Raw genomic sequence first — 23,954 nt, 5'->3', positions numbered from 1 at the left:
TTCAGAGCAACCCCAAAGTCACCACACCAGCAGCTCAGGGCCGGTCAGGTGCAGAGGTCAAAGAGGTGCCCAAAACACATAGGCTTCAATGGAGAGAAGGGGGTGCCCCGGTTCCAGTCTGCCAGCAGGTAAGTACCCGCGTCTTCGGAGGGCAGACCAGGGGGGTTTTGTAGGGCACCGGGGGGGACACAAGTTCACACAAAAAGTACACCCTCAGCAGCGCGGGGGCGGCCGGGTGCAGTGTGTAAACAAGCGTCGGGTTCTCTGTTGATTTCAATGGGAGACCAAGGGGTCTCTTCAGCGGTGCAGGCAAGGGGGGGGGGGGGCTCCTCGGGGTAGCCACCACCTGGGCAAGGGAGAGGGCCTCCTGGGGGTCACTCCTGCACAGAAGTTCCGTTCCTTCAGGTGCTGGGGGCTGCGGGTGCAGGGTCTTTTCCAGCCGTCGGGACTTTAGGTTCAGGCAGTCGCGGTCAGGGGGAGCCTCGGGATTCCCTCTGCAGGCGTCGCTGTGGGGGCTCAGGGGGGACAACTTTGGTTACTCACTGTCTCGGAGTCGCCGGAGGGTCCTCCCTGAGGTGTTGGTTCTCCACCAGTCGAGTCGGGGTCGCCGGGTGCAGTGTTGCAAGTCTCACGCTTCTTGCGGGGATTTGCAGGGGTCTTTAAATCTGCTCCTCTGTAACAAAGTTGCAGTCTTTTTGGAGCAGGGCCGCTGTCCTCAGGAGTTTCTTGTCTTTCTTGAAGCAGGGCAGTCCTCTGAGGATTCAGAGGTCGCTGGTCCTGGGGAAAGCGTCACTGGAGCAGGTTTCTTTAGAAGGCAGGAGACAGGCCGGTAGGTCTGGGGCCAAAGCAGTTGGTGTCGTCTTTTCTTCTTCTGCAGGGGTCTTTCAGTTCAGCAGTCCTCTTCTTCTTGTAGTTGCAGGAATCTAAATTCTTAGGTTCCGGGAAGCCCTTAAATACTAAATTTAAGGGCGTGTTTAGGTCTGGGGGGTTAGTAGCCAATGGCTACTAGCCCTGAGGGTGAGTACACCCTCTTTGTGCCTCCTCCCAAGGGGAGGGGCGCACATCCCTAATCCTATTGGGGGAATCCTCCATCTGCAAGATGGAGGATTTCTAAAAGTTAGTCACTTCAGCTCAGGACACCTTAGGGGCTGTCCTGACTGGCCAGTGACTCCTCCTTGTTTTTCTCATTATTTTCTCCGGCCTTGCCGCCAAAAGTGGGGGCCGTGGCCGGAGGGGGCGGGCAACTCCACTAGCTGGAGTGTCCTGCGGTGCTGGAACAAAGGGGTGAGCCTTTGAGGCTCACCGCCAGGTGTTACAGCTCCTGCCTGGGGGAGGTGTTAGCATCTCCACCCAGTGCAGGCTTTGTTACTGGCCTCAGAGTGACAAAGGCACTCTCCCCATGGGGCCAGCAACATGTCTCTAGTGTGGCAGGCTGCTGGAACCAGTCAGCCTACACAGATAGTCGGTTAAGGTTTCAGGGGGCACCTCTAAGGTGCCCTCTGAGGTGTGTTTCACAATAAAATGTACACTGGCATCAGTGTGCATTTATTGTGCTGAGAAGTTTGATACCAAACTTCCCAGTTTTCAGTGTAGCCATTATGGTGTTGTGGAGTTCGTGATTGACAAACTCCCAGACCATATACTCTTATGGCTACCCTGCACTTACAATGTCTAAGGTTTGGCTTAGACACTGTAGGGGCACAGTGCTCATGCACTGGTGCCCTCACCTATGGTATAGTGCACCCTGCCTTAGGGCTGTAATGCCTGCTAGAGGGGTGACTTATCTATACTTGCATAGGCAGTGAGAGGCTGGCATGGCACCCTGAGGGGAGTGCCATGTCGACTTACTCATTTTGTTCTCACCAGCACACACAAGCTGGCAAGCAGTGTGTCTGTGCTGAGTGAGGGGTCTCCAGGGTGGCATAAGACATGCTGCAGCCCTTAGAGACCTTCCCTGGCATCAGGGCCCTTGGTACCAGAGGTACCAGTTACAAGGGACTTACCTGGATGCCAGGGTGTGCCAATTGTGGATACAAAAGTACAGGTTAGGGAAAGAACACTGGTGCTGGGGCCTGGTTAGCAGGCCTCAGCACACTTTCAATTCAAAACATAGCATCAGGAAAGGCAAAAAGTCAGGGGGCAACCATGCCAAGGAGGCATTTCCTTACAGCCCCTATCAGTGACGGCACGCCATGAGATAATCCCACTTCAGATCTCCTTTGGCCTGCCAGCCTTCCCTCGGGTTTTGTAGGCTTTAAGGGAATTCAGCAGCTCCTATGCCCCTATTAATCAACTTGACTAAGTGCAGTCTCCTTCTCAATGATTTTGTGGTTGGCCCCTGTTCCCCCCCCCCCCACCTCTCTTAAATCATCCTGCCCCTGCCGTCCACCCGGTCTTGAAGCATCCACGTCTATTTGTTCAGCTGACCCCCACCCACAACTCTGCAGCCGAGGCACCTATGGATGCCTTTTGCCTCTCGCCGCTCCTGGCAGGCCCATTCGTCCTGACACGTAATATGAGGTCAATGAGTTTAGCAGGTATTGCTGAGAGGAATCCCTAGATGCACCCACACACGTAGAAGATGCGGAAAGCCGGCGACTCTTAACAGCCTTTCCCTGTATGTCCCAGTATACGCCGGCAGTGAGGGGCATGGTCTGTGCTGGCTAGAAGGGAGCTGGAAAGGGAAAGCTCTGCTTAGTCGCCTCACACAGCTGCCATCTTGCCGCTGCTCCTAGCCACAAAATCCTCTTGGGGATTGTAGCAACATAAAATATAATTACAAATACAGGTAGACTGTTCTGCTATAAATATTTCCACTCAACCAACTAGGTGTGGAGCTATTAGATCATCACATATTCATAGGTTAGAACAGTTGCCCTCACTCACACATGGGTGATATGCTTCATCATTGGTCTTTGCTCCTCGTCAGGCCTGCACTGCAAATCCTGATGGGCCCCACGAAGGGGTTATTTACTGGAGATCGTAGTGCCAGAAGGAATGTGAAACAGAAAGAGGACTGGATGAAGTGAAACTAAAAATGACGATAGGATCACAAACTTAGGCCCTCATTACGGGTGTGGTGGTCTTAAGACTGCCACACTTGTGTTGGCGGTCGGACCGCTGCCATAGTGGTGGTCCGACCGCCACATTACAACGGTGGCAGAGCCACCACGGTCTGACCGCCGGCACCACCAGGTTGCCGCCAGTTGACAGCCTGGCGGTCTTGGCGGTCGTAATCCACCAGGGCAGTGCTGCAGATCGCACGGCCCTCTGGATTACGAGTCCCCTTTCCGCCAGCCTTTACATGACGGTCGGACTGCCATGCAAAGGCTGGCCAAAAGGGGGTGTCGGGGGGCCCCATGGGGGCGCATTGGCAATGCAGGGGCCTCCATAAACAGCCCTGCTGTGCCTTTCACTGTCCGAATTATGGGCAGTGAAAAGCGTGACGGATGCTGTCGCACCTGACTCACAGCAACATTGCTGCCGGCGTGATTACGAGCCGGCGTCAATGTTGTGGTGAGTTTCCTGCTGGGCCGGCAAGTGGAAATGTGACACTTTGGCGGGCGGCCAGCCTCCGACACCCACCAAAGTCGGAATGAGCCCCTAAGTCTTTACTCACAGTATATGTAGGACCTACATGATGATTAAAAACAGAAAAAAGGGCATATAGGGTATAATGACCTAACTCTCCACTATATAAAGGTATCCTCAACTTTCCACCTGGTGTTGGGTGTGGCTACATATCTACACGCCAACAATCATGGTCAACATGTTTCTTACCTTATCCATCCCTATGGATTGTGTGGCAATTCATCAGGACCTAAAATTCCTAGTCCTCACTAAGAGGGTAATTCTACTCCTCTCCTTAATATGACCAAATGGTACTTATCTTCTATCATAGGGGAATCTCTCCCACTCTCTGTGATGACCTGAAACACATAATTAGTAATCATGTTTATTATATTGATGATTAAGTGATCACACGCATATACATTGATGATAAAGTGATCACATGCGCATACATTGTGACTTAAGTTGTGCAGACAAACTTGAATATTTGAATAACACCTGGGATGCCCAGGGGGTTGACGTGAAGCATGCCAACAAACATCTCATGTCAAGTGACGAGAAGTCTCTTGCCCTACTAAATACATGTATGAGCACCTTGGAAGCGCATGGATGCTGCTACCCACCAGCGCCAAACTTGATGGAAAAATATGTTTTCATAAGCTCTCTGTGTTAATCTTGTGTCCCAGTACAATCAAAATATGGCCATAGCCTTGCGTACAATTTCTAACAGTACCTTACGGTATATTAGTAAGGGTTAGCTGTCCATCATCCCACCAAGTAAATGAGCAACGAACTAGGTCAACCAAATGTGGATTTCCTTTATCTTGTTACATACTCTTGTTTCAGTGAGTACCAAGAGTGTAGAAGGATTTTAAACCAAGGAGATGTATGTGTCTCTGTAATAGAAGAGGTAGGTGTCTTCTGCCCCTGATTACAGGTATTACCATTTCCTGTATGTCAGATGGTCATCTCTGCTGAGTTTGTATATAGTCTCAATTATGCCTTTATGTCTATTCCCACGTCTTTGCATCTTGATAGGGAGAAATGGTAGCAATCGAAATTAATGGTTAAATTACTAGTGAAAGATATTCTTCCATTGCCAGCTCTAGTTACTACAGGGACATTAGGTCATCTTTTGTTTGTCTGCAATACCTTACTAATGTTAGCTCTTCACTTAACAGAGCTATAAGTCATCTCCCAACTTCATCCTGAGGTGTTTTTTTGTTTGGTATGCCAAATGGTTTCTACTATATGAAAAGATAGAAATAGTCCATGTCACATTTGTGCAGCAGCATATTCACTCCCCAGTGTGTTAGTTGCTGGCTGACAAGGGACAGTCTTCAACCGAGCATGTTGCTGTCACTCCTCTCTTCTGTTCAGTCTGCTCTTTTCACATCCTCACATCTCTGATGGGCACTGTCAAGGGGAGACTGCCTTGTACTGTCCATACACAGTGACCCAAGAGCTTCTAATTCTTCCTAAAACGTGTCATAAAATTATCACAGATAAAGATTTATCACCAGTCACCCTCAAAGCATGGTCCTTTAAGTATGCTTTCTTCAGTACAGGAATACGTGGAGCAGGAATCTCCATATCACAATGTTACAATTTTAATAAGATGATACAAAAGGGATGTACAATACCTGCACTGGTCATTACCACAAAATGCCATAAATAAACACATATTAGCGAGAAAATCCAGATTTTACTAAATTAGGAGTGAAGGGACTTAATAATTTTATTAGAGACAAGAGATGAGTATTATTTGCTACTATATTACTTTATTTCTAGTAGCAGACAGAGAACGTTAGAAATAAAAAATGAATTGAGAACATGCCTTTTGATAAGCAAAACTAAAAATACCCAAACCACCTGGGCCAGGACTACTAATGAAAGTTACACAGTTGTACAGGGAATGCAATCTATAAGTCCTGAAATATGATCCCATGCTCTTTCTTGATGCCCTTTTAGTTATCCTTATTTATGCAGGAACTGAAACTTGAGGGACAAAATGCAGCTAAAGAAGAGAAGTAGGACTGCTGGCTGTTCCCCATCCTTAAAAACAACAATGTTAGATTGAAGAGCTGTAGTTGCATTGACCAGGGGTACAAATAGTATATTACAGATGCATCTTGGAAGATGATTGCAGATATAAAACTCTACAGGAATCAATGGGAACAGCAGGTGGGAAAATACTTACTTGACTGTGTCTTTTATAAAATCAGATTTGTCCACATTGTTAATGTTTTTATTCTGCTGTTTTAAAGCATATTAACCGTCAAAGAAGCATGCACAACTAATTTGCAATAAAAGATCCTTAAAGTCAAAGCAGAATACTAGTCAGTCACTTTCAGACAGGGCTCAACCAAAACAGTCTTCAGGGGCTTAGCCTCCCTGGACGAATAAGCCCCAAACACAGAAACACCAGTTCCCATTTCAAGTGTGGTCCATTTTACCCTCTTAGACAGAGTGGCAGATGACACTTGACAATACAATTTTCTAAATCACATAAGAAGTTGAGAGCAAACATTTTGAGAGCTTATATTTGATTCACATATTCCCTGAGGCATCCAGTGGCACAGAGCTTTGGATGCTCAGAAAAGGAAGAATATTTAACAAAAGGAATAAACTGTTCAACTGTATAAGGACCATATCTCTGACGTCAGATACCCTCTTATAGGATGTTAGACACAATAACATTGTAAGTTTGTCTTACAAGAACTTTTGAGAAAATGCTGAATTGTCAAGCGGGTCATTAAGAAAAATTAGAACTAAATTGACATCCCACAAAGAATTACATTAGGTAGGAGGAGGAATATGTATCCTACCTCCCCTTAGTAGACATTGAAGCAAAGGGTTTCCATCTACAATCATAGTTTAATAACACAATGGACTTATCTGAAGAACTAAAGTAGTTAAGTACTCTGCTGTAAAAAAAGGCGTCCCTCAACAAGATTGTTACCTGATTCCAGACACCAGCAAGACCAAATTAACCAGGCTTATTTATAAAACATATTAGTTCTGGTAGCCCAGGAATGAATCATTGAGTCATTGACAGATTCTGGCAAAAGGCGTGGAGTATACCAGGCCTTAGACTTTCCAGGCCACTAAATAAAGGTTTCCCAGCAAGACTAGATTGTGAAACATACTGTAGAATTGAGAAGATAATTGTAATCAGATATAAAAGTGGAAATATCTGTCCATAGTTTAAGGAGATCTAGGGACCTCCTTTGTAAAAACAGCCCTATTCTGTCCATTTCAAAGGCTCTCCGGTGTCTCCTGATCTTGGAAGGATAACAGGCAGTAATTAAAAGCGGAGGAAAAGCATATGGAAAGGCATGACTGAAGAAACATATACATTCCATAAACCACTTGATCTGGCCCCCAATTGTAGAATAGCTTGAGGTGAGAATTCATTCTGGGCACGGACACCTATCCATTGAAAAGGGCCCCAGAAACTCTGGAAATCTTCAAACCTGGAGCTCTTATGGCTGAAGTCCCTCAAATGATGGGAATACCGATTTGCCACTGCTCTGATTTTTCCTCGGATGTACACTACAGTGATTAAAATGTGAGGAAGACAATAGAACTGTTTGAGTAGTGCTGCTTGAATTTTAGGTACTTCCCAGTTGATGGAAATCGTGTTGGATTATTCATTCAAAGAAGGACTGAACAACGTTCTTTGTCTTTTCTGAAGGTCAAAATTGCAATTGAGACAGAAAGCAACTCTAAACAATTGCTGTGCATGATGGGCTCGTTCTGAGACCATGTACCACCAGTAAAGAACTGGCTGCAATGTGCCCCTCCCAACCTGGCATACTTGCGTTACGTTCTTATACAAGGTCTGGGGTAGAATTGAAAATAGCTCTGCTGTTCCCAGCATGTGGATGTTCTAGCCACCAAAAATGTTCTTTCTCTGTTTCTAAATCTATAGGGATCCTGTTAGAGGAAAATCGACCCTTCTCTTAACAGTAAATCCACAAGAGTTGAAATGCCCTATAATGAAGAAGGCCTAGGAAAACTGCTCACATTGGAAGTCCACGATCCTGGCTAAATGGCTCAATGAAATTTGATTCAGAATGAAAACAGGAGATAATTACGTTTTGATCACTAACAATCCAGAATCTAGGATATGAGGTTTGGTCCTGATAAAGATGAGATTTGTCTCGCTTTCTTGATTACAAACTCTGAACTATCCAACAATGTAATGGAGCATTGAAAATGTACAAAGAGGTCTGACCTGTCTTGGATCAGGATAAGAATGCCCTCTAACTAAATCAGTAGGTTTAGCAGCAGTAGATGGGCCTCCAGTGCTTTAACCAACTTGGTGAGTAACCAAGGCCCTGAAGACAGCATGAAGGAGGGGAAAGTGATCCTCACAAATGAACTGTAGAAATGTTCTGTGCAGCTGATAGGTTGCTATGGTCAAATAGGCATCTGTATGTTTCAAACAAACCACCCAGTCCCAAGGCTGCAAGGCCGAAGGTTTGAGAACAGTCACACCTTAAAATGCCAGTTCAGGTCAAACATGTTTAAATAACTTATATTTGTGACGGAAGAAGAGGCATATTTATTTTTTCACAGCCTTTGTATTTTATTCTAAAATATAAATCGTAAATTAATCCACTGAGGTGAAAATACTTGTTGCTCATTCAGTGAAACAATGGTGCATATTACAAGTATCCTCATAAAGGGAAACATAATGTTCGATGGCATATGTTGCTGCAGATACACATGTTTGGCACAGTCCGCTGCCTGGTGTTGGGCTCGGAGTATTACAAGTTGTTTTTCTTCGAAGAAGTCTTTTTTGGTCACGGGACCGAAGGACTCCTCCCTCTTCGGCTCCATTGCGCATGGGCGTCGACTCCATCTTAGATTGTTTTTTTCCGCTGTCGGGTTCGGACGTATTCCTTTTCGCTCCGTGTTTCGGTTCGGAAAGTTAGTCAGAATCTCGGAAGAAAGCGTCGGTATTGTTCCGTTCGGTATCGGGATAGTTAGGTACATCGACACCGATCATCGGAAGACTTTGGGGTAGCTTCGATTCCCCCATCGGGGCCTGGTCGGCCCGACCGCGTGCGACATCGAAGCCGATGGAACGGACCCCGTTCCGTTTCTGCCCAAAATGTCACAGTAAGTATCCTTATACAGATCAGCACTTGGTCTGTAACTTGTGCTTGTCCCCCGAGCACAAGGAGGATACCTGTGAGGCCTGTCGAGCCTTCCGGTCAAGAAAAACACTCCGGGACCGAAGAGCCAGGCGTCTACAAATGGCGTCCACGCCGACAAAACAACGTTTCGACGACAAAGAGGAAACATTCTCGGTTCCGGACTCAGAATCCGGAGACTCCGACGTCGAACAACAGCAACAAACTGTGAGTAAGACGTCGAAAAGTAAAACCATCGAGAAAACGAAAGCCCAGGGGACGCCACTGCCAACAGGCCGTGGCTCGACCCATAAAACAGGCGACCCGTCGAAGGCGCCGAAAAAGGGCACGCCCATAGCGAAGACACCCGACTCCGGTCGAGGGACCGCCATGGAGCAACCTCGGAGCCGAGATAGCGGCTCCGAGAGACAAAAACAAGATACCGGCACCGAAAAACATCGGCACCGAGACTCCATGCCGAAAGGAACAAAAATTCTGTCGGTGCTGAAGCCGAAAAAAGATTCTCTCTCGGCGCCGAAAATTTCCACACCTTCATCCTACACAGAGGAACAAGGAATAAGTGGCCAGATGCACAAATTTGGACAAGAGCTCCAAAGTGTAGAATCAGACTACACACAAAAGAGACTGTACATCCAGCAAGACACAGGGAAGATATCAACCCTTCCCCCAATAATGAGGAAAAGAAGGATCGGTCTCCTCAAGGATGACGCACAACCACAAGCCAAAGTGGTTAAAAAAGTCACGCCTCCGCCCTCTCCACCACAACAGGCATCGCCGGCACAAACACCGCCACAAATGCACTCACCAGCGCAAACTACCATAAGTCAAGATAATCAGGATCAAGACGCTTGGGACCTATACGACACCCCAGTGCCGGACAATGATCCAGATTCATACCCCACAAAGCCGTCACCGCCAGAGGACAGTACCTCATACTCGCAACTGGTGGCTAGGGCTGCAGAATTCCACAATGTCCAACTGCATTCCGATCCTATAGAGGATGATTTTTTATTTAACACCCTCTCGGCTACACATAGCCAATATCAATGTCTCCCAATGCTACCAGGGATGTTACGGCACGCAAAACAAATTTTTGAAGAGCCCGTAAAATCAAGAGCCATCACCCCAAGGGTGGATAAAAAATACAAACCACCACCCACAGACCCAGTGTTTATTACTTCGCAGTTACCACCTGACTCCGTAGTAGTAGGGGCAGCTCGCAAAAGAGCAAATTCCCATACATCTGGCGACGCCCCACCTCCGGACAAAGAAAGCAGAAAATTTGATGCGGCAGGAAAAAGAGTAGCATCACAGGCAGCCAACCAGTGGCGCATCGCAAATTCTCAAGCGCTGCTGGCCAGATATGACCGCGCACACTGGGATGAGATGCAACTTCTCGTAGAACATCTTCCCCAAGAATACCAAAAAAGGGCGCAGCAAATAGTTGAAGAGGGACAAACAATCTCAAACAATCAAATCCGCTCTTCACTGGACGCAGCCGATACTGCAGCCAGAACAGTCAACACTGCTGTCACCATAAGGAGACACGCTTGGCTCCGCACTTCAGGCTTCAAACCTGAAATCCAGCAGGCTGTCCTTAATATGCCCTTCAACGAAAAACAACTTTTTGGCCCTGAAGTGGACACAGCCATTGAAAAACTTAAAAAGGACACAGACACGGCCAAAGCCATGGGCGCACTCTACTCCCCGCAGAGCAGAGGCTCTTTTAGAAAAACTCCATTTAGAGGGGGGTTTCGTGGCCAACCCACAGACACCACCAGCCAACAAACAAGAACCACACCATATCAGGGTTCATTCCAAAGGGGAGGTTTCAGGGGATATAGGGGGGGTCAATTCCCAAGGAGTAGGGGAAGATTCCAGACTCCAAAAACACCTCCACCTAAACAGTGACTTTCAAGTCACGCAACCCCTTCACTCAACACCAGTGGGGGGAAGACTAAGCCAATTCTACCAATCTTGGCAACACATTACAACAGACAATTGGGTATTAGCAATAATCCAACATGGCTATTGCATAGAATTCCACAAATTCCCACCAAACATCCCTCCCAAAACACGCAAAATGTCACCACAACATTTAGAACTTTTAGGACTAGAAGTTCAAGCACTACTGCAAAAGGATGCAATAGAGTTAGTACCAGTACAACAAAAAAACACAGGAGTTTACTCCCTGTACTTTCTAATTCCAAAAAAAGACAAAACATTAAGACCAATATTAGATCTCAGGACACTAAATACCTACATCATATCGGACCATTTTCACATGGTCACACTACAAGACATCATTCCACTGCTCAAACAGCAAGATTACATGACCACATTAGACCTAAAGGATGCGTACTTTCATATACCAATACACCCTTCTCACAGAAAGTACCTAAGGTTCGTATTCAAAGGAATACATTACCAATTCAAAGTGTTGCCATTCGGAATAACAACTGCACCAAGAGTGTTCACAAAATGTCTAGCAGTAGTAGCAGCACACATCAGGAGACAACAGATACATGTGTTCCCTTACCTAGACGATTGGCTAATCAAGACCAACACAGTAAAAAAATGCGCAAACGACACCACATATGTCATACAAACCCTTCACAAACTGGGGTTTTCCATCAACTATACAAAATCACACCTAGAACCGTGTCAGACACAACAATATCTAGGAGCAACCATCAACACATCAAAGGGAATTGCCACTCCAAGTCCACAAAGAGTGCAGGCATTCCACAAGGTAATGAGTGCTATGCTTCCAAACCAAAAGATACAAGCAAAATTTGTGCTAAAACTTCTAGGCATGATGTCATCATGCATAGCCATTGTCCCAAACGCAAGACTACACATGCGACCCTTACAACAGTGCCTAGCATCACAATGGTCACAGTCACAGGGTCAACTTCAAGACCTGGTGTTGGTAGACCGCCAAACATACCTCTCGCTTCTATGGTGGAACAGCAAAAATTTAAACAAAGGGCGGACATTTCAGGACCCAGTGCCTCAATACGTTATAACAACAGATGCTTCCATGACAGGGTGGGGAGCACACCTCAATCACCACAGCATTCAAGGACAATGGGATATACACCAAACAAAATTTCATATCAATTACCTAGAACTGTTAGCAGTATTTCTAGCGTTAAAAGCCTTTCAACCCATAATAACACACAAATACATTCTTGTCAAAACAGACAACATGACAACAATGTATTATTTAAACAAACAAGGAGGAACACACTCAACACAATTGTGCCTCCTAACACAAAAAATATGGCAGTGGGCGATTCACAACAACATTCGCCTAATAGCACAATTTATTCCAGGAATACAAAACCAACTAGCAGACAACCTTTCGCGAGACCACCAACAAGTCCACGAATGGGAAATTCACCCCCAAGTTCTGAACAAGTACTTTCAAATTTGGGGAACACCCCAGATAGATTTGTTCGCAACAAAAGAAAACTCAAAATGCCAAAACTTCGCATCCAGGTACCCACACCGCGAATCACAAGGCAATGCTCTATGGATGAGTTGGTCAGGGATATTTGCATACGCTTTTCCCCCTCTCCCTCTCCTTCCATATCTAGTAAACAAGTTGAGTCAAAACCAACTCAAACTCATACTGATAGCACCCACATGGGCAAGACAACCTTGGTATACAACTCTACTAGACCTTTCACTAGTACCGCATGTCAAACTACCCAACAGACCAGATCTGTTAACACAACACAAACAACAGATCAGGCATCCAAACCCAGCATCATTGAATCTGGCAATTTGGCTCCTGAAATCCTAGAATTCGGACACTTAGACCTCACACAAGAATGCATGGAGGTCATAAAACAAGTGAGAAAATCTTCCACTAGACACTGCTATGCATCTAAGTGGAAAAGATTTGTTTACTACTGCCATACCAATCAAATACAACCATTACATGCCTCTACAAAGGACATAGTAGGATACTTACTACATTTGCAAAAAGCGAATCTCGCTTTTTCATCTATAAAAATACACCTCGCAGCAATATCTGCTTACCTACAAACTACTCATTCATCGTCTCTATTTAGAATACCAGTTATTAAAGCATTCATGGAAGGGCTAAAAAGAATTATACCACCAAGAACACCACCAGTTCCTTCATGGAACCTTAACATCGTCTTAACAAGACTCATGGGTCCACCTTTCGAACCCATGCATTCCTGTGAAATGCAATATCTAACCTGGAAAGTCGCATTTCTCATTGCAATCACATCCCTCAGAAGAGTAAGTGAAATACAGGCATTTACCATACAAGAACCATTTATTCAAATACACAAAAATAAAATAGTTCTAAGAACAAATCCAAAATTTCTGCCAAAAGTAATCTCACCATTCCATTTAAATCAAACAGTAGAATTGCCAGTGTTCTTCCCACAACCAAATTCCGTGGCTGAAAGGGCACTACATACATTAGACATCAAAAGAGCACTAATGTACTACATTGACAGAACAAAGCTAATCAGGAAAACAAAACAACTGTTCATAGCTTTTCAAAAACCACACATAGGAAATCCAATCTCTAAACAAGGCATTGCTAGATGGATAGTCAGATGTATTCAAACATGCTATCTTAAAGCCAAAAGAGAATTGCCTATTACACCAAAGGCACACTCAACCAGAAAGAAAGGTGCTACAATGGCCTTTCTAGGAAACATTCCTATGAGCGAAATATGTAAGGCTGCAACCTGGTCTACGCCTCATACGTTTACTAAACACTACTGTGTAGACGTACTAAATGCACAACAAGCTACAGTGGGCCAAGCTGTACTAAGAACATTATTCCAAACTACTTCAACTCCTACAGGCTAAACCACCGCTTTTAGGGGAGGTAACTGCTTTATAGTCTATGCCAAACATGTGTATCTGCAGCAACATATGCCATCGAACTGAAAATGTCACTTACCCAGTGTACATCTGTTCGTGGCATTAGTCGCTGCAGATTCACATGTACCCTCCCGCCTCCCCGGGAAGCCTGTAGCCGTTTAGAAGTAGATCCTAAATCTTAAACATTTGTACATTTGTAAATAATTATTATAAACTCTTAACGTACATACATATTCACTCCATTGCATGGGCACTATTTATAGCAAACAACTCCATCCTCACCCTCTGCGGGGAAAACAATCTAAGATGGAGTCGACGCCCATGCGCAATGGAGCCGAAGAGGGAGGAGTCCTTCGGTCCCGTGACCAAAAAAGACTTCTTCGAAGAAAAACAACTTGTAATACTCCGAGCCCAACACCAGGCAGCGGACTGTGCCAAACATGTGAATCTGCAGCGACTAATGCCACGAACAGATGTACACTGGGTAAGTGACATTTTCATTCTCGCGTCGGTGCCTAATCTAATTAATGTGTCCCACTTTGTAACTCTGGGCAGTAGCTTGCTTAATCTCCACAACGGCCCTGACAGCGCTTTGATGCCTGGCTTCACCCTGAGGGTTTCCCAGGAGTGGGCACCTCATAGGGAAAAGCCAGGAGGGGTTCCACAGCGGTATGTGTACAGCGCCTTGAGACCCTAACGAGTGAGTAGTGCGCTATACAAGTGCGAAGTTTACAGTTTTAGATTTTACATAATTGAGTCAAAAGCACACAAGGAGTGTGATTGCATACATCAATTGGACTTATCAAAACCTCCTCCACCGTAACAGTAAGCGTGTGGGGGAGGAGGGGTATGCAGCTGGAAGCCAACGTCTCTCAAATTGTAACCTAAACAATGTAAGCATGAGGGACAGGTTTGATAAATAGAAGGGAAGGTGCCAAGGGGAGAAATTAGTCATATGTCCCTTAAGGAGTAAGATTATGCTGATAGCTGCCACTGGATTGACTGAAAGCTGAGTAAGTAGTATTGCGGCGTGTTCTAAACCAGGTAGAACCATTTAGCAGAAGGCTCTTTTCTGCAAGAAATTGAAAAGGGAGCGAACCATCAGGGATGTTCCAAATATGGGTGGGGCTCATAGGCCCCGGGGGGCCAAATAAGAAAGCAAACTAACTTCCAAGCGTCCGGTGGATGCCATGCTGCACGGACCTATTTAAAGAAAAGTGGATGTTGACAAATGGCCACAAGTGTCCTGCCGTAGAAACCACATTGGAAAGGTTTAGTAAAGGAAGTATTTTTGTAATTAAAACAATGTATCGCTCAATAAATTCAACCAGATATGAATGAGTATTGACATTTTCCCACTGGTAAGAAGGTATTTCTTCGCCGAATCAATGCATCTGCGACTTATATGCAGAGAGACACAAAAATCAAGTGCATGTCATTTATCAGATTCTGAAGTCCTTTAGGAAATTTACCTCCAGTAGTAACAGTAGTTATGCCCAGCCTTCCATTTGGTTCAAGACAGAATGCATTGTATCCAGACGTAGTATCCATTTAAGTTCCTCTTTATTCAATAAGGGAGTGATGCCACTACCTCTGTTTGGTACTGAAATGAAGGGGATGACCTGCCACCAGATCTTATCCTCTGCGTGATTATACTCATGTGGTATTCTACTACAGGAGCAGTGTTCACCTTACTTCTGATTCTGCTGCGGTGTTGGCAAATCCTGATTTTTTAATTTCTGTGAGGTTTAACCAATGCGTATCAAGTCACAAGGGCACACTATGGCATAAACTACATTTTGTGTGTTACAGTTAGGAAACTGCCTTAAAGTTATATTCATGTTCCTAATGCTTTGGTGTTTTATTTGAATACATTTAGGGCCAGATTTATCAAAGGATTTTGCATTTGAAATGGTGCAAATCGGTAAATTCCACTGTTTGCATACACAAAATCGCCCTTCCCGATGTATGAAAGGCAGTGCAGTGCACTTTTAGGGAATTGCAATTTTTAGCGATTCCCTAAAATTGCGACTTTGAATAGGGAATCACAAATTGCGATTCCCTAAATAGGATATCGCGAACAGGGAAATCCTATTTGTGATTTTCAATGCACATGTATCATGCATTTCCTAAATGTGAACTGGGCATTTAGGAAATGCAATTACAAAAATTCAAATTTGGTGGTAACCATGTGCAATTTTAAAAATGCATTGAAAATGCATTTTTAAAAGTGGCATGTAGCACACACATGCCCCTAGGGCATATGTGCTCTTTACATGTGCACAATTTCTTTGGGGGGGGGGTGCATCAAAGGGGGCCTTAGGCCCTCAGCCCCCTTGGATTTGCTTTACCTAATTTGCTAATTCCTAACGGGAATTTGCAAATTTTGAAATGCAAAATCATTCGCACCTATGGGCCTTCATGCCCATAGGGATGAATGGAGTCCCATTCCCTAATAGCAATTCCCTAATAGTGATGTGAATTTAGGAAATCTCTATTAGGGATTCGCTATTTTCTTACATCCCATTTCTCAAATAGCGATTTCTTAAAATTTGCTATTTAAGAAATGCAAACCGGGACTTTGATACTCCTGGCCCTTAGCTACTTGGTTTGAGAAAGGCGAGAAAGTTGTCGCACAGGCATGTTTATTTCTGTTCCCTCTCTTATTGGGTGTCAGTAGTCTCCCTTGGGGCAGTACCAAACCCTTTTGGGAGAGCGTTTGACCAGTCAATTCTCAGAAATAGGCTTTATGTAAAGGAGTCCCTAAGGGCTCGTGGATTATGACAAGAATAGCATAATAATGCGTTCCTTTCCGTAAGTTCTCTGAATAAAGTGCTGTATAGTAGGCCATTTTCCGTTTTTGATTTTTTTTTTTAAATGTAGGAAGGTGATTTCAGACCTATCATATCGAAGTGTAAATTGTAGACCTTGACAATTCGAGTTTAACCATTCATGAAATTCAGGAGGTTAACAATAAGAGATTGGGACCTGATTTGGTCTGCTTCTTATATTGAATATGTTCTGGATAACTTTTATAGCCTTCTTTTGGGGAATATTTGTATTTAATCTATAATAACCAACGGGGATGCTATTGGAAAAAAGGCTGATTTTGAAATATATTGATAAAGTTCATGCTGTCTCTACTATCACGGTAGTGGTAAGTGTGATTAAGACTTTTATGAAAAAAATAATATACTAACCAATGGGTTCCATTTTGGAAACCCCAGCAAGACACAATCGATTTTCCTAGGGGAAATTCAATATTTTTGTGCACCTTAGGTAAGGCATATATCAGAGGTGTATGTGGGTTCCTGCCGTTGAGATACAGTCATTAATTCTGGGTCAAGAGCTCCTCCTCTTTACTCTCGGATGTCAAAAAGAAAACCATCTTTTGTTGCTTTGTTAGGATCTGAAGTAATTTTCAAATAATGATCGACATTGGAAAGTTGTTTCATAATTGCAGCCTGATAGTGGCCTTTAGTTTGAAGCACAAATCCCTACTTTATCAGCTGGCTTCAATACTAGGGTGCTATCAGTTTTCAAACCAATGCAATGGAAATTCCAGAATAGTTTTTAGGAAAATGTAACCATGGCCACTGGTTTGTGTCCCGGGATGATTTGGCACATCCAGCGACCTAAACACAGAGGGAAAACAAGCACTTTGCAGTATGTTAGGTAGCACTGCATCTTACTACTCGTACTATAAACTGCTATTCACAAACTTTATTTTCAGTAATAAAAAGTATATTCATTTTAAATGTTTTTTTGATAAATTACATTAACATTTAAATTTTTCTTTACAAATAAAAATTACAGCATTTAATAAAACAAATCACAGTTAGAATAGATTAAGCAAATGCAATTTAATTAAATTACACTAACAGTAATTGAATATAAAAATAATAGTGAGGTTAGGATTTTTAAAAATTTTAAATAATTCTACATTGAATTAATATATTTAATTATTCAACATTTTAGTTTGTGTTAATATGTTGTAACATTATTTTTTTTTTACTGTTTGAGTTTAATAGTAATTAGTATACTTGTAGTCCTTTTTTAAGGAGTCAATACTTTGCAACAGGGAAATCTCTTCCCCGGTGATGGACACTTTCACCAGTGTATGAAAACTTACTAGTAGTTATTGTATAATCGTAAATCATGTTCATGCTTTATACTCAGTTTTGGGGGTGTAGGGACAAAACTGTGTCTAGTAGAAAATTTACACCTGGTCATGTTGAAGAGCAAAAAAGTGTAAATTTACAAGGTGCAGTAGTAGGTTTACACATGAGTACATTTGCAAATGTGAAAATCGGTCTTTGTGAATTGGGCCCCCAGTGTTAATTGTTTGCAACACTGGAAACCAAAAGGCATGAAATTTCAAGCTTCTGTTAAGAGAATGTATAAACCTGTTTGGGACCACGTGTTTTAAGGAACAGATTTCTTTCTAAGCACCCTATGGCACTTTAGTCTGCATTTAGCACAATGGAAATAGACGTCCAATTGAATAATGTTTATGTTGGACTTCAAAAACTTTAGTATGTTTAGGTTAGGTGTAAGGAAATATGTAGTGCATTGTATTTTGCAGATGTTCGTGTTGGACCATTTGGGCTCATTGAACAACATAGAGCATCCTCCAAAAAAGGTTTAATGTCCATTAAGCTGTAGTAAGTTTAAACAGGTGCACCCTGCCTAATGCAGCTTTTTAATTCCATTCTAGAATCCGGAATCTGCACGCTAGAATGGAAAAAATCTTTTATCCTTCCATTGTTGAAAAAACCTACATTAGATCTCAAAGTGGTGAAAAATGACCGCCCCATCTATCAACTACCATTCCTAACTAAAGTTCTGGAAAAACACCTGAATATAGCATTATCCTAATTTGTCGAAGACAATTATGTGCTGGACTAAGCTCAATTTGGCTTCAGGCCAAATTACAGTACAGAGTCTGCATTGGTGGTAGCTACAGACCAAGCAAGGTTTATCTTGGACAGTGGTGGAAAAGTTGCTATGACTTTGTTAGGCCTATCAGTAGCTTTCGACAATGTCAATCATGAGACCCTGATTGCACTTTTGGTAGGTGCTGGTATTAGAGGTTCAGCTGTACAGTTGTTTCAGTCTTTTCTGTCCCAAGGAAACCATTCGGTGGCTCTGGGTAAGCTGGTCTCTAAATCTTTTGTGCTGCCATGTGGGGTGCCCCAAGGGTCATCATTGAGTCCTACATTGTTTAATATCTACGTTGCCCCCCTGACAAAGCTAATTCAATCTTTTGGCTTCGCCCCAGTAGCATATGCCGACAACACTTAGCTTATTGTGCCTATTTCGAATAATGCGGAAGAGACGGCCCACTGCTTTAATAGTTGTACAAGCGCTATAGGGTAATGGATGAACAACAACAGTCTAATACTTAATTCAGCAAAGACCAAGGTTTTGTTCTTTGGAAAAAAATCACCATCTTGGGACCAATCTGGGTGGCCTCAAGGATTGGGTTCCCTCCCTACTAGAGTATCTAGTGATGAGAAATCTTTGATTCCTGCCTGTCATTTAATTCCCAAGTGAATAAACTCACCTTATCATGTTTCTTTTTATTGCATAAGATCAGGAAGATCTTCCTGTACATACCCTTTGATGTGCAAAAAGAGGTAGAAGCAGCCTTGGTGCCATTCATCAGTGCTTTTTGCAAAAATTGCAGTGTCTTCAAAACGCGGCAGCAAGATTTCTGAAGAAAATTCACAAGTTCCAGTAAATTTCGGGGAGTCTACTAGAGCAACATTGGGTGCCTATAAAAGCATCAAGTCAGATTTAAGGCCCTTTGCCTTCCCCTCACAGCTTTATACGGAGCTGCCCCTTCCTTTAGAAGTCTTCTCAAGACTTGGTTCTTCTCAGGCTTCAAACATTGTTCTGTAATATTGTCTATCTGGGTAGGTTATGATTTCAGCCAGGGTGGTCACATAGCGCCAAGACACCTCTGGCATTTGTGCGCTTTAGAAGATGATATAAACCAAAATCAAAATCTTGCACATCACATGCAATTAACAAAATAGGGTCTGATTTAGAGTTTGGTGGATGGGTTACTCCCTCACAAATGTGACGGATAAGCCATCCACCATCTTACGATCTCCATAGGCTATAATGGGATAGCTGTCACGTTTGTGACGGAGTAACTCCCTCTGCCAAACTCTAAATCAGGCCCTTAGTCTAGAACATGGTAATTATATTGAGGTATTTTTTTTGCACATCCAATTTACATGAGTGAAAAAGGACAGGGTATAATATACAGATTTATGTTTACAAGTTAAGCAATCATAAGCATGTTGGGGAAAAAGACCTAATGAGACTGATTTGTGGGTTAAACTAACATCGCCTCAAAATTTCATGATAGAATTTGGGAGTGACAAAATAATCTTCTACATGGTGTCTTGGTTTATTATTTGGGCCAGTGGTGGCACCTTGTTCAGCATTACCTTTAAACTCAAGTTTTGGACATTACAGGGATGGAAGTTATTGTGCAGACAAATCCACTACTCACTTTGATTCCAAATACTATCTGTCTTGTGTTACATGAGCAAGGCGCTTGGTCCTGGAGGGAAGGAATGGATGCATTGTCTATGGATCAGTTGTTTTTTAGGACAATTTTTTGCTGTATTCTATGCTGCTGAATCCTTGGTGGAGCCAGTTCATTTATTTGATACAGCAAGAGTAATGGTATGGTTGCTTTTGATGGATTTCTTTCTTATTTTGTACACTAAAGATCTTATTTTTGGGAGGCGAGGGCTGGTGGTAAGAGGACATAAGATGACAGAAGTTGTTTTCAACATCCTCACCATTCTCCTGCCTATTAAAAGGACAGTGGCATGCAGCATTCAAATGGAGGAGTCTCCACCAGCTTCCTTATCAGGAATGTCATGTTGGCAGTTCATATACTGCTGGAAGTGGCCCTACTCTCTGAAAGATGACTGTAGGAAGTTGGCTCTGTATATACTATTTCAAAGTAAAAAATTGTGTGCACAGAGTCCAAGGGTTCCCCTTAGAGGTAAGATAGTGGCAGAAGTAGATAATTCTAATGCTCTATTTTGTGGTACTGTGGTCGAGCAGTAGGCTTATCAGAGGGTAGTGTTAAGCATTTGTTGTACACACACAGGCAATAAATGAGGAACACACACTCAAAGACAATTCCAGGCCAATAGGTTTTTATATTGAAAAATATATTTTCTTAGTTTATTTTAAGAACCACAGGTTCAAGATGTACATCAAACACTTTAAATGTAAGGTACTTCACTTAGATACTTTAGGAAATTTGAATGAAAACAAAATCATGTACAGTCTTTGTAAAAATGGCAATAAGCTATTTTCAAAGTGGACACAGTGCAAAAATCAACAGTTCCTGGGGGAGGTAAGTAAAAGTTAGATTTGTAGGTAAGTAAAACACTTACAAGTCTCAGTCCTGGGTTATCGGCAGCCCACCGTTGGGGGTTCAAGACAACCCCAAAGTTACCACACCCGCAGCTCAGGGCCGGTCGGGTGCAGAAGTCAAAGAGGTGCCCAAAACACATAGGCGCCTATGGAGAACAGGGGTGCTCCGGTTTCAGTCTGCCAGCAGGTAAGTACCTGCTTCCTCGGGGGGGGGGGCAGACCAGGGGGTTTTGTAGAGCACTGGGGAGGACACAAGTAGGCACACAAAACACACCCTCAGCAGCACAGGGGCAGCAGGGTGCAGTGTGCAAAGCAGGCGTCTGGTTTTGTATAGGTTTCAATGGAGGGACCCGGGGTCACTCTAGCGGTGCAGGCAGGCACAGGGGGGAGGGGGGCTTCTCAGGACAGCCACCACCTGGGTAAGACAGAGGGTTGCCTGGGGGTCACTCCTGCGTCAAAGTTCGGTTCCTTCAGGTCCTGGGGGCTGCGGGTGCAGTGTTGGTTCCAGACGTCGGGGTCCCTTGTTACAGGCAGTCGCGGTCAGGGGGAGCCCCTGGATTCTCTCTGCAGGTGTTGCTTTGGGGACTCAGGGGGGTCGTCTCTGTTCACTCACAGGCTTGCAGTCGCTGGGGAGTCCTCCCTGACGTGTTAGTTTTCTGCAGGTGGAGCCGGGGGCGTCGGGTGCAGAGTGTCGAGTCTCACGCTTCCGGCAGGAAACGTGAAGTCTTTGGAAGTTGCTTCTTTGTTGCAAAGAAGTAACTGGTTTTGAACAGGGCCGCTGTTCACAGGAGTTTCTTGGTCCTTTAGTCCAGGGCAGTCCTCTGAGGCTTCAGAGGTCGCTGGTCCCTGTTGGATGCGTCGCTGGAGCAGGTTTTTGAAGTTGGAGACAGGCCGGTAGGGCTGGGGCCAAATCAGTTGTCGTCTTCCTCCTTCTCTGCAGGCTTGTAGGTCAGCAGTCCTTCTTATTTCTTCAGGTTGCAGGAATCTGATTTCCTGGGATCTGTGGAGCCCCTAAATACAGAATTTAGGGGTGTGTTTAGGTTTGGGAGGGGAGTAGCCAATGGCTACTGTCCTTGAGGGTGGGTACACCCTCTTTGTGCCTCCTCCCTGAGGGGAGGGGGCACATCCCTATTGGGGGAATCCTCCAAAATCAAGATGGAGGATTTCTAAAGGCAGGGCTCACCTCAGCTCAGGACACCTTAGGGGCTGGCCTGACTGGTGAGTGACTCCTCCCTGTTTTTCTCATTATCTCCCCTGGATTTACTGCCGGAAGTGGGGGCTGTGTCCAAGGAGCGGGCATCTCCACTAGCTGGAGTGCCCTGGGGCATTGTAACACGAAGCCTGAGCCTTTGAGGCTCACTGATAGGTGTTACAGTTCCTGCAGGGGGAGGTTTGAAGCACCTCCACCCAGAGCAGGCTTTGTTTCTGGCCTCAGAGTGCACAAATGCCCTCACCCCAGGGGGTCAGAAATCATCTCTCAGCAGCAGGCTAAGATGCCCTCTGTGTGCATTTTTTAATAAATCCAACACTGGCATCAGTGTGGGTTTATTATTCTGAGAAGTTTGATACCAAACATTCCAGTATTCAGTGTAGCCATTATGGAGCTGTGGAGTTCGTTTTGACAAACTCCCAGGCCATATACTTAATATGGCCACACTGTACTTACAATGTCTAATAATAGACTTAGACACTGTAGGGACATATTGCTCATGCAGCCATGCCCTTACCTGTGGTATAGTGCACCCTGGCTTAGGGCTGTAAGGTCTGCTAGAGGGGGGACTTACCTATGCCACAGGCAGTATTTTGTGGGCATGGCATCCTGAGGGGGTTTGCATGTCGACTTTGCCTTTTTCTCCCCACCAACACACACAATCTACAATGGCAGTGTGCATGTGTTAGGTGAGGGGTCCCTTAGGGTGGCACAACATATGCTGCAGCCCTTAGGGACCTTCCCGGGTAACAGGGCCCTTGGTACTACTGGTACCTTTTACAAGGGACTTAACTGTGTGCCAGGGGTGTGCCAATTGTGGAAACAATGGTACATTTTAGGTGAAAGAACACTGGTGCTGGGGCCTGGTTAGCAGGGTCCCAGCACACTTCTCAGTCAAGTCAGCATCAGTATCCGGCAAAAAGTGGGGGTTAACTGCAACAGGGAGCCATTTCCTTACAATGACCATGAAATTCATGGTGGGCATGGAACTACAAAGTGCCCTTTTCATGCTAGGACAAGTCTCCCAGCATGTCAGGGAAAATTGTTATGTAAGGAATGACAATATAAGCCCTTTCGCAGCTACACTCCACTGTCAACATTTAGTGACAGCAATTTTGTCATGTTCCTTGTGCATGGTTGAACTGCCAAACAAAGTTTTTGTCCGAAGAGGGTATCCACAGTTGCTCCCATTTTCGGGATGGAAGTCTCCTCAGTGAAAAATCCCAGCTATGTCAGCTGCCACCAATTATGGCACTGACATTCTCTATGTAGCTGTGGAGAGTTAGAAATCTGTTCCAGGCAACTGTTGGAGGGAACAAATGGATATTTTCACACATTTTAATATAGTAATATATTAAGCAACACAATTTACAGGTTTTTTTTTTTCTTTTTTCTGAAGTGTACAACATTTCTTAAATCGTTATGGGGAATATGAATCATATTTGTGTTTCTAGGCAAATAATGTTGTTTGGTATTTTTTTTGCTTGTTAGGTGAAATATGTACTTGTACATTTTGAAATGGTTTCTGGTTAAATCTTGGTTGAGGCATTTCTTGCAAGCTTCATGAAATAGTCAGCAAAGACAATGTAAATGATTTACATCTTAGAAAGTGTCTGATTCTTTTGCACAGAAAGATATGCAAAATTAACAATCTGAATTGAATTATTTGCCCTGAAAGCTAGACCCTACATCATGGGCTCAAAGGGTCAACAGTAAAAACG

The 23,954-nt window shown here is 44.1% G+C and overlaps 1 protein-coding gene across 1 annotated transcript in view; it reads left to right on the top strand.

Moving 5' to 3' along the window:
• LOC138248537 (lysosomal proton-coupled steroid conjugate and bile acid symporter SLC46A3-like) overlaps nucleotides 1-23,954 on the top strand; it is a 195,554-nt gene that overhangs the window by 116,748 nt on the left and 54,852 nt on the right. The window lies entirely within an intron of this gene.

Source organism: Pleurodeles waltl, chromosome 8 (genome assembly GCF_031143425.1).
Source record: "Pleurodeles waltl isolate 20211129_DDA chromosome 8, aPleWal1.hap1.20221129, whole genome shotgun sequence".
NCBI classification, from domain to species: Eukaryota; Metazoa; Chordata; class Amphibia; order Caudata; family Salamandridae; genus Pleurodeles; species Pleurodeles waltl.
Note: the sequence above shows the minus strand (reverse complement) of the source record. Positions and strands in the feature narration are given on the sequence as shown.